Here is a 10785-nt window from a genome sequence, read left to right on the forward strand (position 1 = left end):
CAGATACGTTTTTCTAACGAGTTGCAGACATATTTGAGAGGTTTTGGTTTTGAAAATGTCTCTTGGTCACCAATAAGAAGGGAAATTACATGCACACTTGGTGATAAATTTGTCATAGTTGTGAAAGAGAGACAGCAACGCATTAAAATAATATTTAAAAAGGGTCACCAAAGTCTTCAATTACCATTTGATATTTTTGAAACTCTCTGTGATATGAAGGAAAGTGTTCAGTTATTGGCTTCATTCTTACACGGACAGTCGAAATGACAACTTCAAAACTATTAGAGTTTGAATATAGTTCTCCAAGCATGCTATTCTTTCAAGACAGACTTAAAACGTTCGACATGTGGCCACCTCAAATAGAACCAAACAAGTTCCAATTATCTTCAGCAGGATTTTATTATACTGGCAGAAATGACACAGTAGAGTGTTTTTCTTGCGGTTTGCGATTACATCAGTGGCAGAAAGGAGACGAGTCGTTGTTAGAACATAAAACACATTCTCCAAGTTGTTTATTTTTGAACATAATTGGACATCATAAAAACGACATTTCATGGCAGCATAAGGACACCCGATCTTCGTCCTCCATTGACTCATCCCGAGCATCATGGACGTGGACCGAACCTCTGGCGGGTTTTCAATATGGCGATATCCCCGGATGATCTGAAAATTCAAATTTGAATTTTTTCCGTTACCATATGTAACTATAAAAGACATACAACACAGCACAAACATTCAGTGTTTCATCAACATTTGATGTGATCATATCGCAGCAGAAAAACTTAACATGGATTGCAGTGAACTATCTCAAGATATTTATGAAAATGAACATTGTGACTCCAAAACGAATGTTATGGACACTACAGAGATTTACACTCCAGTTTCTACAAGTGTCGCGCTAATGAAATCGTACTTTGACTTTGTATATGCGAAGGCACTGTGTGAGGTTATGGGTATGGTGACTAGACAACTTTGCTATGGTTGCCAGATGGATCTCCCATCTCAAAAAGATCACGATTGTATCATGGATACAGACCCTGATGATGATGAGTATAAAATAGAACGTTACTTTAGTGACATGCTAAACGCAGTTAATGAAAAAAATATACTACAAAGTTGGGCAGAAATTGTGCGCATTTCAAACATTTCCTCTGAAATGATTGATTTACACAAACATTTGCTAGAGAGCAATGACTATCTGCAGATAATGAAAACCGAGCGGTGGTGTGAAAAAATAAAAAGAATGGTGTTGACAATCAATCGCATTGAAGATCGACTGTTTCGTCCATCACGTTGAGCAAAAGAATATTCACAACACAACAAAATGGACATATTATGCAATGTTGTATATGTTTTACTGCATTTTTTTCTTCAAAAGAAGAATTCATGAGAAATTAAAAACTCTGACATTGTGTGGCGTAAAATGATTTGTTATATTTATTACTTCACGAATTTCCTTTTTGCATGTTTCACATAAATATTTAATTCACTTTATGTACATGTATGTCATTGTATGTATATGCTTGTATGATCATATACTGACTTATTTTATACATGTTTAGTTTCAAATAAATGTATTTATATCTATACATGTTTTCATTTCCTTGCTTTAGTTTAATTAACAAGCCATGTGCCCCATAATATAAACTACTTACAACGATGATCATGTTTAATCATGGATAAAACGCAGAAGGAACATATCCTATCACAATATTATTTTGATTCTAAAAACGCAGGCAGCATTTTGGGTGCAAAAAAGTTACACAGGATATCAAACCAAAACTATCCAAGAGTATTTACTTCTTATTTCATACAGAAATGGCTCAACAATCAAGATTCGTATGCCATTCAACGTCAGGCGAGACATACATATAAAAGACCACGTGTTGAAGTGGCGGGTTTGAACGATCAGGGTGATATAGATTTAATGGCAGTTGATAACATTGCTAAATACAATGATGGAGTTAAATACCTACTCATTGTTATAGATATATTTTCACGTTTTCTATCCGTTCGACCCTTAGTTAATAAAAAATCTAACACTGTATTGTCAGCAATCAAGGATATTCTTAGTGTTCATCAGCTTAAAAGGTTAAGAACGGACCGAGGTTCTGAATTTATCAATCGTGAATTAAAAGCGTTTATGCAAAAGAAGAGAGTTTATTTGTTTAATACACAAAGCACCGCTAAAGCAAACTATGCAGAGCGAGTCATTCGTACCCTTCGCGGTATGATATTTAGAATGTTAAGATATCAGCGAAATTATAGATATATAGATCACCTTCAAGATATTGTAAATAGTTACAATAATTCCCCTCATCGGAGTTTGGATGGATTAGCACCAAGTGATGTTACAAAGAAAAACGAGACACAACTTTGGAGTAAATTGTATCTAAAACCTAAAAAATTCCCCAAAACGCCTCCTCGCTTTAAATATAAAATTGGGGATTTGGTTAGATCAAGTTACACGAAACATCCCTTTAGAAGAGCTTATCAACAACAATATACTACAGAAGTTTTTAAAATAAAGAGCAAGATTTTCAAACAAGGTTTTCCATTGTATAAGATCATAGACTTGAATAAAGAACCAATATCAGGTTATGTGAATCAAAATGAAATAATTCCTGTTGATAAAGATGCAGACAGTCTTTGGTATGTTGATAAAGTTTTAAAAAAGAGAAAAGTCAAAGGGAAATTAGAGTATTTTGTTCGATGGGAAGGATTTCCAAAATCATTTGATAGCTGGATTGATGAAGATCAAGTTCAAGAACAATAATAATGGAACGTTATGTGTTTGTGAGAGACAATGAGAGCAATGATATTTTTATTGATAATAAACCGTATAGCTTTAAAGTGCAGTTGAAGTTACCACTTCATTTTGATGGATATTGGAAAGTAGCTTTAAAAGAAATCTGTTTACAAGCAGACTATAAAGTTAAAAAGAAGGATTTAACTGACACCATATTTATTTATTCGAATATATCTAAAGAAAGCATTGTAAATGGCAGTGAACACGCATTACTGAGAAGAGTGGAAAAAAATTACGATAAAAAATGGAGTTATGTGTTTGATACTCCATTTTATTTACCATTAAATAAAACAGAGTTTCGGGAAATGGAATTTGATATAAAGACAGTAGACAACAATTTTGCAACATTTGTTGATTCACCGGTCTACCTCACACTTCACTTCAAACGTTACTCATTTTACCCTAATTATGAATCGCTCTAAGTTGTATGTACCAAACCCAGAAAAATGGATTAATTACTTTAAACAAAATAAATCACAGGTTGGGAAAGGATTTGCCATACCTCATAAGGCTTCCGCAGAGAGCAATGACTTGACATTGAACGTGACTTCCCCCACACAGCAAATTGTAAATCAAGCGAAAAGCGAACTGAAACGAGAAGGTATAAAAACACCTGAAGTATCATCTTTTTCGCATACATCATCCAATCAGTCAAACGTTAAGGGTTCAATCAAAAAGGTAAAACAACACGGAAAGACAAAATAAACGTTAAAAAAGGATTGAAAAAAGCATCAAAATCCGTGAAAAAGACATCAAAAACTACAGAAAAAAACTTTAAAAACGGTGCTACAAAAGTGAACAGAAAAACTTCCAAGACCAGTCCAGGACATATTCACTTATTAAAAATGTCATACTTTTTACAAGATGGATTTTCTGAGGGTGTTCCAAATGAACTATTATTATTTGATTTACCACCTACACAAGTTGCTGTCAGTGATGTGCATTACCAAGAAATTCGACCTTTATCACAAGTGTCAGATGATACTCCTATCGAGTTCCAAATAAGTGGACAAAATTCAATGGACTATCTCGATCTTCGAGGAACACAATTATGTGTGAAATTAAAAGTTACTAATCCAGATGGTAGTGATATTACAAGTGTTAAAGTGGGACCTGTAAATTTATTCTTACAAGCATTATTTTCAGCCACTGAAGTCTCATTACAAAACAAAGCTGTAATATCTTCAAATTACAATCCATATAATGCAATGATTCAGACTTTGTTACACAGCGGTCATGATGCTAGCCATTCGCAATTATTATCTCAATTATATATTAAAGATGATAATGACAGTACTGGAGCAGATATTACGGATGCCAGCGCTGGTAATAATGGTCTCTTTTTAAGATCAGGATACATTACAGGCTCCAAGATTCTGGAGCTTCAAGGACCAATATATCACAGTTTATTTACTATTAAACGCTATTTACTAAATCAAGTTGATGTCAAATTGAAATTATACCGAAGCTCTCCAGCATTTTGTTTATCAGCAGGGGATGCATCTCCCAACTATAAAATAAAGATTATAGACATTTACTTACTAGCAAAGAAGGTAAGAGTCAATCCAGCTCTTATTGTAGCTCATGCAGAGTTGTTGAAAAACAGCACAGCTAAATATCCATTTGACAGAGTAGAGTGTCGATCGCAAAGTCTTGCTGCTGGAAGTACAATGGTTACATGGGATAATTTGTTTCAAGGACAAAAACCAAACAAAGTAGTTGTGGCATTTGTAAAATCAAAGGCTTTATCTGGTGATTATAAATCCAATCCATTTCATTTCTTAAACTGTAACATTCAAAGCATATGTTTATATGTGGATGGTGTTCCAGTGTGGGGTAGCCCATTAAAATTAAATTTTGATGCATCTGAAGGGCAATCTTTTATGAGAGCCTACACAAACATGTTTCTAACAAATGGACAGTGGGGTAAAAACTCAGGACTGGATATAAATAGAGAGGACTTTGCCAAATCATCAACACTTTTTTCGTTTCAGTTAGAACCAAACTTTTTAGATGACAACACATTTCTTTCTCTTGTTAAAACAGGCAATGTGCGTTTAGAGGTTCAGTTTAAGACATCATTGACAGATACAACAAGTTGTATTGTACATAGTAGCTCTCCTGCTTTTTTTCAAATCAATTCACAAAGAGACATAATTACAGAATGAATACATCTCAAATTCAGTGTTGTTTAGATTGTTTCCCTTTGCTAAGAAAGTCTGTACTTGGTGTTTATGCAGCAAATGAACTTCCTACAGAAATGAATATTCCATGTGGATTTATAGCAAATACAGATGATCATACAAAGACAGGAAGGCATTGGTGTGCCTTTTACTTCCCAAACTCTACCACCATAGAATATTTTGATAGTTATGGAATGCCTGTTAACTACTTTAATGACTATTTCCCTCAATACACATCAAATTTTTCATCACTTATAACAAATTCAAAGCAATTACAAAGTTTGTATAGTGATGTGTGTGGAATGTACTGTTTATTTTTCTTGATTCATAGATTGAATGGTGTATTGTTTTATGATATTGTAAATATGTTTTCCAATGATGTTCATAATAATGATTTATGTGTATACAATTATGTCAGTAGCATGTTTAATGACTGTGTACAAAATCAATGTGTTTTTAACCAATCATGTAGAGCATTAATAAAAAATGTATAACTACATTAAAAGTGTTGTTGTTTTTCAATCTTAAGATCATTTATATTGCTGAAGTTTTCGTATTAACATCATGACAAACACTGTTGTGAAATTTGAAAGTCCAGCTACTTGCATTATAGCTGGAGCGAGTGGAAGCGGAAAATCTACCTTTCTTTTTGAACTTTTTAAGAGTGCAAATTCCATGTTTAATGCTCCAAGAAAAATTATATACTGTTATTCAACTTATCAACCATTATATGACAGCATGAAACCACATGTGCAAAACATAGAATTCTTTGAAGGTTTACCATCTAAAGAAGATATGGATCTTTGGGCATACGACTCTGGATTTAAGATTTTAGTCATTGATGATTTAGTGCAAAAGGCTTCAGAAAGTATTGACATTGTGAACTTATTTACGATTTATAGCCACCACAAAAAAAAATTCAGTGTTTTTTGTGGTACAAAATCTGTTTTCTGGAGGAAAGTATTTCCGAACTATTAGTCTGAATAGTCATTACTTTGTATTGTTTAATAACCAGAGAGACCAACTTCAGATTCAAACACTTGCTCGTCAAATGCTTCCAGGTGATTTAAAATATTTTATGGATGCCTATAAAAAAGCAACACAAAACAAATACTCTTACTTACTCGTTGATGTAAGCCCATCATTCAAACAAGTTGTATAAATTGCGCACCAACATATTTCCCTCTCAGACGTTGATTGTCTTTCGACCTGAAAAAGAAAAATATGAGTGAAAAAATGGAAAAGGAAAAGTATTTTTTAAAATTTCTCTTAAACACAAGTGAAAATCAACAAAAAATGCTGATAAAAGCATTAACAAAATCACAAATGAGTGTGATTGTGGAAGTGGTTTACAATATTCTCATTGGAAATCTAAAAATTTCCGACAATATCAAAAAAGTCATTGAAAAGATATAGGAATGTCATTCGTAAGTTTGTGGTAAAAGGGCTATCACAAAAAAAGAGAAGAGCTCTCCTCCTAAAACATTTTAAGCAATTTATTTTATTAATACAACCTTGTGAGTCATGGCTCAAGAACAAGTATTGATTTCAAAATCAAAATATGAACATATGAGGAAGGAATCTACAAAAAGTGATAACAATAACCAGTTTCATCATAAAAAATTGGAACAATCATCAATACATAATAAATTGAACGATGATACAAGAGATATTAAGGATACTTCACATCAAAAAGGAGGACAACTTTTAAATCCAAAGAAAAAAAAGTTTGTAAAACGATCAAATATTGTTTTTGAAAAAGCATGGCCTACTACAAAAGATTTATTAGAAACAAAAGGTCGTAAAAGAACAACTACAAAGACAGAACAATCACCAAAGAAAAAAATGAAAATTGAGCTTAAAACGACAAAAGCTATTGTTAGGAAAAAACCAACCCAAGAAAAGTGGATCGTTTACAATGTATAAGCGGGAAAAGGTAGAATATTTAAAGCATTTCTGACTTGAAGTGGGATCAGTTTAACATTAACCTTCAAACATGGATGATCAAAGTTTTAGTGATTACCTTACTTCAAAATATGCGCATGAAAATGAGGAATATCAGAGACAAAAAAGGATAAAATTGGATTCAAAAATATTTGAGTGTGATACTTGTGGAAAACACTTTAAGAACAAGACTTCTTTGATATCTCATGCGCTCACACACAAAAGTTTTTACAATTGTGAAGTTTGTGGAGACAAATTTAAAAGAAAAGATTATCTTAAAAAACACTTGTCTAGAAAACATCAACAAACTGGTGGAAAAATAACTCCATATAATCAAATACCTCCAAGCAGCGACACCCAAAGCTCCTCTTCAACAAGCAATGTAGATCATACAACAGGACTTCTCACCACTTCACAACTTCAGAACGAGCACAGCTACAGTCAGCTATCTACACCATCTTCTACTGCAAGAACACCGCTCTCTCCAAGTCCGCACCTTCAAAATGAACACAACTACAGTCAATTATCTACACCATCTTCGACTGCAAGAACACCATCATCAACACCATCATCAACACCAACTTCCACTGCAAGAACACCATCATCTACAACAATGGACCACAGTTATGAACATGCTATTAATGAAAACATTCAAGATTTCACCATACAACCAAATCAACATGAACAATATGATCTGCTGGCATTTTTTGCCAATGCCAATAAAAACATTCAAAATATTTTAGAAAAAAGACTTCAATGTATCCTATTAAATGGTATTTATCAGTGCAGGTTGAGCTAGTGAAACACACAAAAGATGGAGACAATACATCAACTCCACATTTTAGATCTAAGAGTTATAGAAGCTTAAATTTGATAACATTTGATGAAAACAACTTAAATGAAGCATTTCAAAAAATGTTTGAAAGTTTTGAAAAGTACATAAGAGAAAGCTCTGGGTGGGTTCTCAAACAAGTATTAAGTATAACTGTGCACACTGTGAAATATTCTCCAGTGTCCGGATCTAGTTTTGTAGAGCTACCAAAGCCTCTTATTAACTATCAAAGTTTACTAAACATAAGACATCTTGACCAAAAGTGCTTTCTATGGTGTTGTTTAGCATCCCTTCATCCCTTGGATTCCCCTCTGGTGAGTGATTATGAACAATTTGAAAATGAATTAAACACAAAAGGTCTGCTGTTTCCAATGTCATTGAATCAAATAAATCAATTTGAGAAGCAAAACCCATTTTTGTCTGTAAATGTGTTTACTTTTGAAGACAATGATGTTCTTCCACTACGCATTACAAATTGCCAAAACAGACTCCATCATATTGACTTATTGCTTTTGCAATCAGAAAACAGTTCACATTATGTGCTTATAAAAAACATAAACAGGTTTCTTAGTCATGGTAAGAAAGGACATCGTGCATATTACTATTGTCGATATTGCCTCCATGGATTTAGTAAACAAAGTTTATTAGATGATCACCTTTCATACTGTCAAGTCCATGATGCTCAAAAAATTGAACTTCCATCAGGAGTAGACTGCTTTCTTGAATTTAAAGATAATGAAAAAACACTACGTGTCCCTTATGTTATTGTGGCTGATTTTGAAACATTAAATAAACCAATAGAGACTAACAACCAAACAGCTTCAACATCAAAAAATCAATTGTTAGAACCCTGCTCCTTTGGATATAAAGTTATTTCAACTGATTCAAAATTAACCAAAGATACTGTTATCTACAGAGGTCCAGATGCACCCAAAAAATTGTTAGAATGTCTTTTACGAGAAAGTCATGAAATACAGCAACATATGCAAAATATCAAACCCCTAGTTTTAAAGGAAAGTGAAGAAAAACAGTTCGAACAAGCAAACACATGTTGTTTATGTCAAAAAGTATTTGGTAACAAGGAAAAGAAAGCAAGACATCATGATCACACAAGTGGGAAATACATAGGAGCTGCACATATGAATTGTAATTTACAATGTACCGGTAAACAACCCAGTTTCATCCCAGTCATCTTCCACAATCTTAAAAATTTTGATGGTCACTTGCTTTGTCAAAGCATTGGTAAATTTAAAAATTATAAAATCAATTGCATCCCACAGTCGGTTGAAAAGTATATCAGTTTTAGTATTGGAAATCTTAGGTTTATTGAGACTTTGGGTTTTCTCCCTTCATCTCTTGGGACCCTTGTAGATAACTTAGCTCAAAATGGCCCACAGTCTTTCCATCACTTTCATTCAGAAATCAAAGATCATGGAAACCTCCTGCTAAGAAAGGGTGTTTATACTTACGAGTTCATGACTGACTGGGATAAATTTGAAGATGCTGATCTTCCAGCAATAGAGAATTTTTACTCTTCATTGACTGAGGAAAATATATCAAAAGAAGACTATGAACATGCAAAGCAAGTATATCAAACATTTAAACTAAAAAGTCTTGGAGAATACCATGATCTCTATTTAAAAACAGACATATTGTTATTAGATGATGTTTTTGAAAATTTTCGTGATATGTCACTGAAGTGTTATGGTTTAGACCCTTGTCACTTTTACACCAGTCCTGGATTGAGCTGGCAGGCAATGTTGAAAATGACTGAAGTCACTCTAGAGCTCATGACAGACATTGATCAAATTTTATTTATCGAAAAAGGTATTCGAGGTGGTATTAGTCAAATATCAAATAGATACAAAAAAGCAAACAATGAGTATTTGAATGATTATGATCCTACAAAAGAAACCTCATTTCCAGCTTATTATGATGTCAATAATCTTTATGGTTACAGTATGTCACAACAACTACCAACAGGCTTCTTTAAGTTTTTAGAGAAGGAAGAAATTGATACTTTTGAACCTGAAAAAATACCAGAGGATGGATCTAAGGGGTATATTCTAGAAGTAGACCTAGAATATCCAAAACATTTACATGACAGTCATAACGACTACCCATTAGCTCCGGAACGTAAATTCACACCCAATGAAAAATTATCTACTTATGCTCAACATGTGTTGAAACATTTACACAACAGTGAGGAACTTCCACCCAGAGCAAAGGTGGAAAAATTACTCACCACTTTAGAAAACAAACAGAATTATGTACTTCACTATCGCAACCTGCAACTGTATCTCCAACTCGGTCTAAAATTGAAAAAATACATAAAGTATTAGAGATCCAACAAGAGGCTTTCATGAAACCCTACGTTGAGTTCAACACCAAAATGCGACAACAAGCCAAGACTGCTTTCGAGAAGAACTTCTTCAAACTCATGAACAACTCGGTCTTCGGTAAGGTTGTTGTTGTTTTTTTGTTTGTTTTTTGGGGGTTCGTGTTAATTATTACATTGTTCATTTTTGTATGATCTGCCCGTATGTAATTTATACAATAAATTTATTGTCACTTCCATACCACTAATACTTATCTACAAAAACAACTGTTCAATAATTGTCAGGCGTAGTTTCACTTTTTGGTATTTCATTCATCTTTAATCAGACGCTTACAAGTGCTCATGTACAATTAGGAACCTAAAGTAAAACTGACCAAAACTAACTACCGGCAAGTAAAAAGTGTATTTTTCGGTCCCATTTTCATATCCCTCATCCAAAACACAGGTATCTAAGATAACGACTGATACCATCATAAAAACATATATTGAGCAGTTCAGAGTAAAGATTAACATGATGAAAAGTTACTTACCAAAATTTTTGTTTACTTTCAGGAAAAAACATGGAAAATCTTCGGAAGCATCGGTCCGTAGAACTTGTTCATACAGAAAAACGACTACAGAAGGTGTCATCCAAACCCACTTATAAGATGCACCGGATTTTTTCTGAAGACCTTGTTGG

At 33.4% G+C, this 10785-nt stretch overlaps 1 long non-coding RNA gene across 2 annotated transcripts; it reads right to left on the bottom strand.

The window, feature by feature from the left end:
- Nucleotides 1–495: 495 nt before the first annotated feature.
- LOC128222805 (uncharacterized) lies at nucleotides 496–10425 on the bottom strand. Of its 2 annotated transcripts, none has more exons than XR_008259236.1 (7): nucleotides 10349–10425; nucleotides 10014–10080; nucleotides 7278–7432; nucleotides 6117–6201; nucleotides 4352–4465; nucleotides 3312–3397; nucleotides 496–663 (listed from the first exon to the last, which is right to left on the bottom strand). It is a non-coding gene; the product is annotated as an uncharacterized LOC128222805 (long non-coding RNA). The 2 variants fall into 2 exon arrangements; XR_008259235.1 differs by having other exon boundaries at nucleotides 4352–4468.
- Nucleotides 10426–10785: the final 360 nt, after the last annotated feature.

Source organism: Mya arenaria, chromosome 17, assembly GCF_026914265.1.
Source record: "Mya arenaria isolate MELC-2E11 chromosome 17, ASM2691426v1".
Taxonomy (NCBI): domain Eukaryota; kingdom Metazoa; phylum Mollusca; class Bivalvia; order Myida; family Myidae; genus Mya; species Mya arenaria.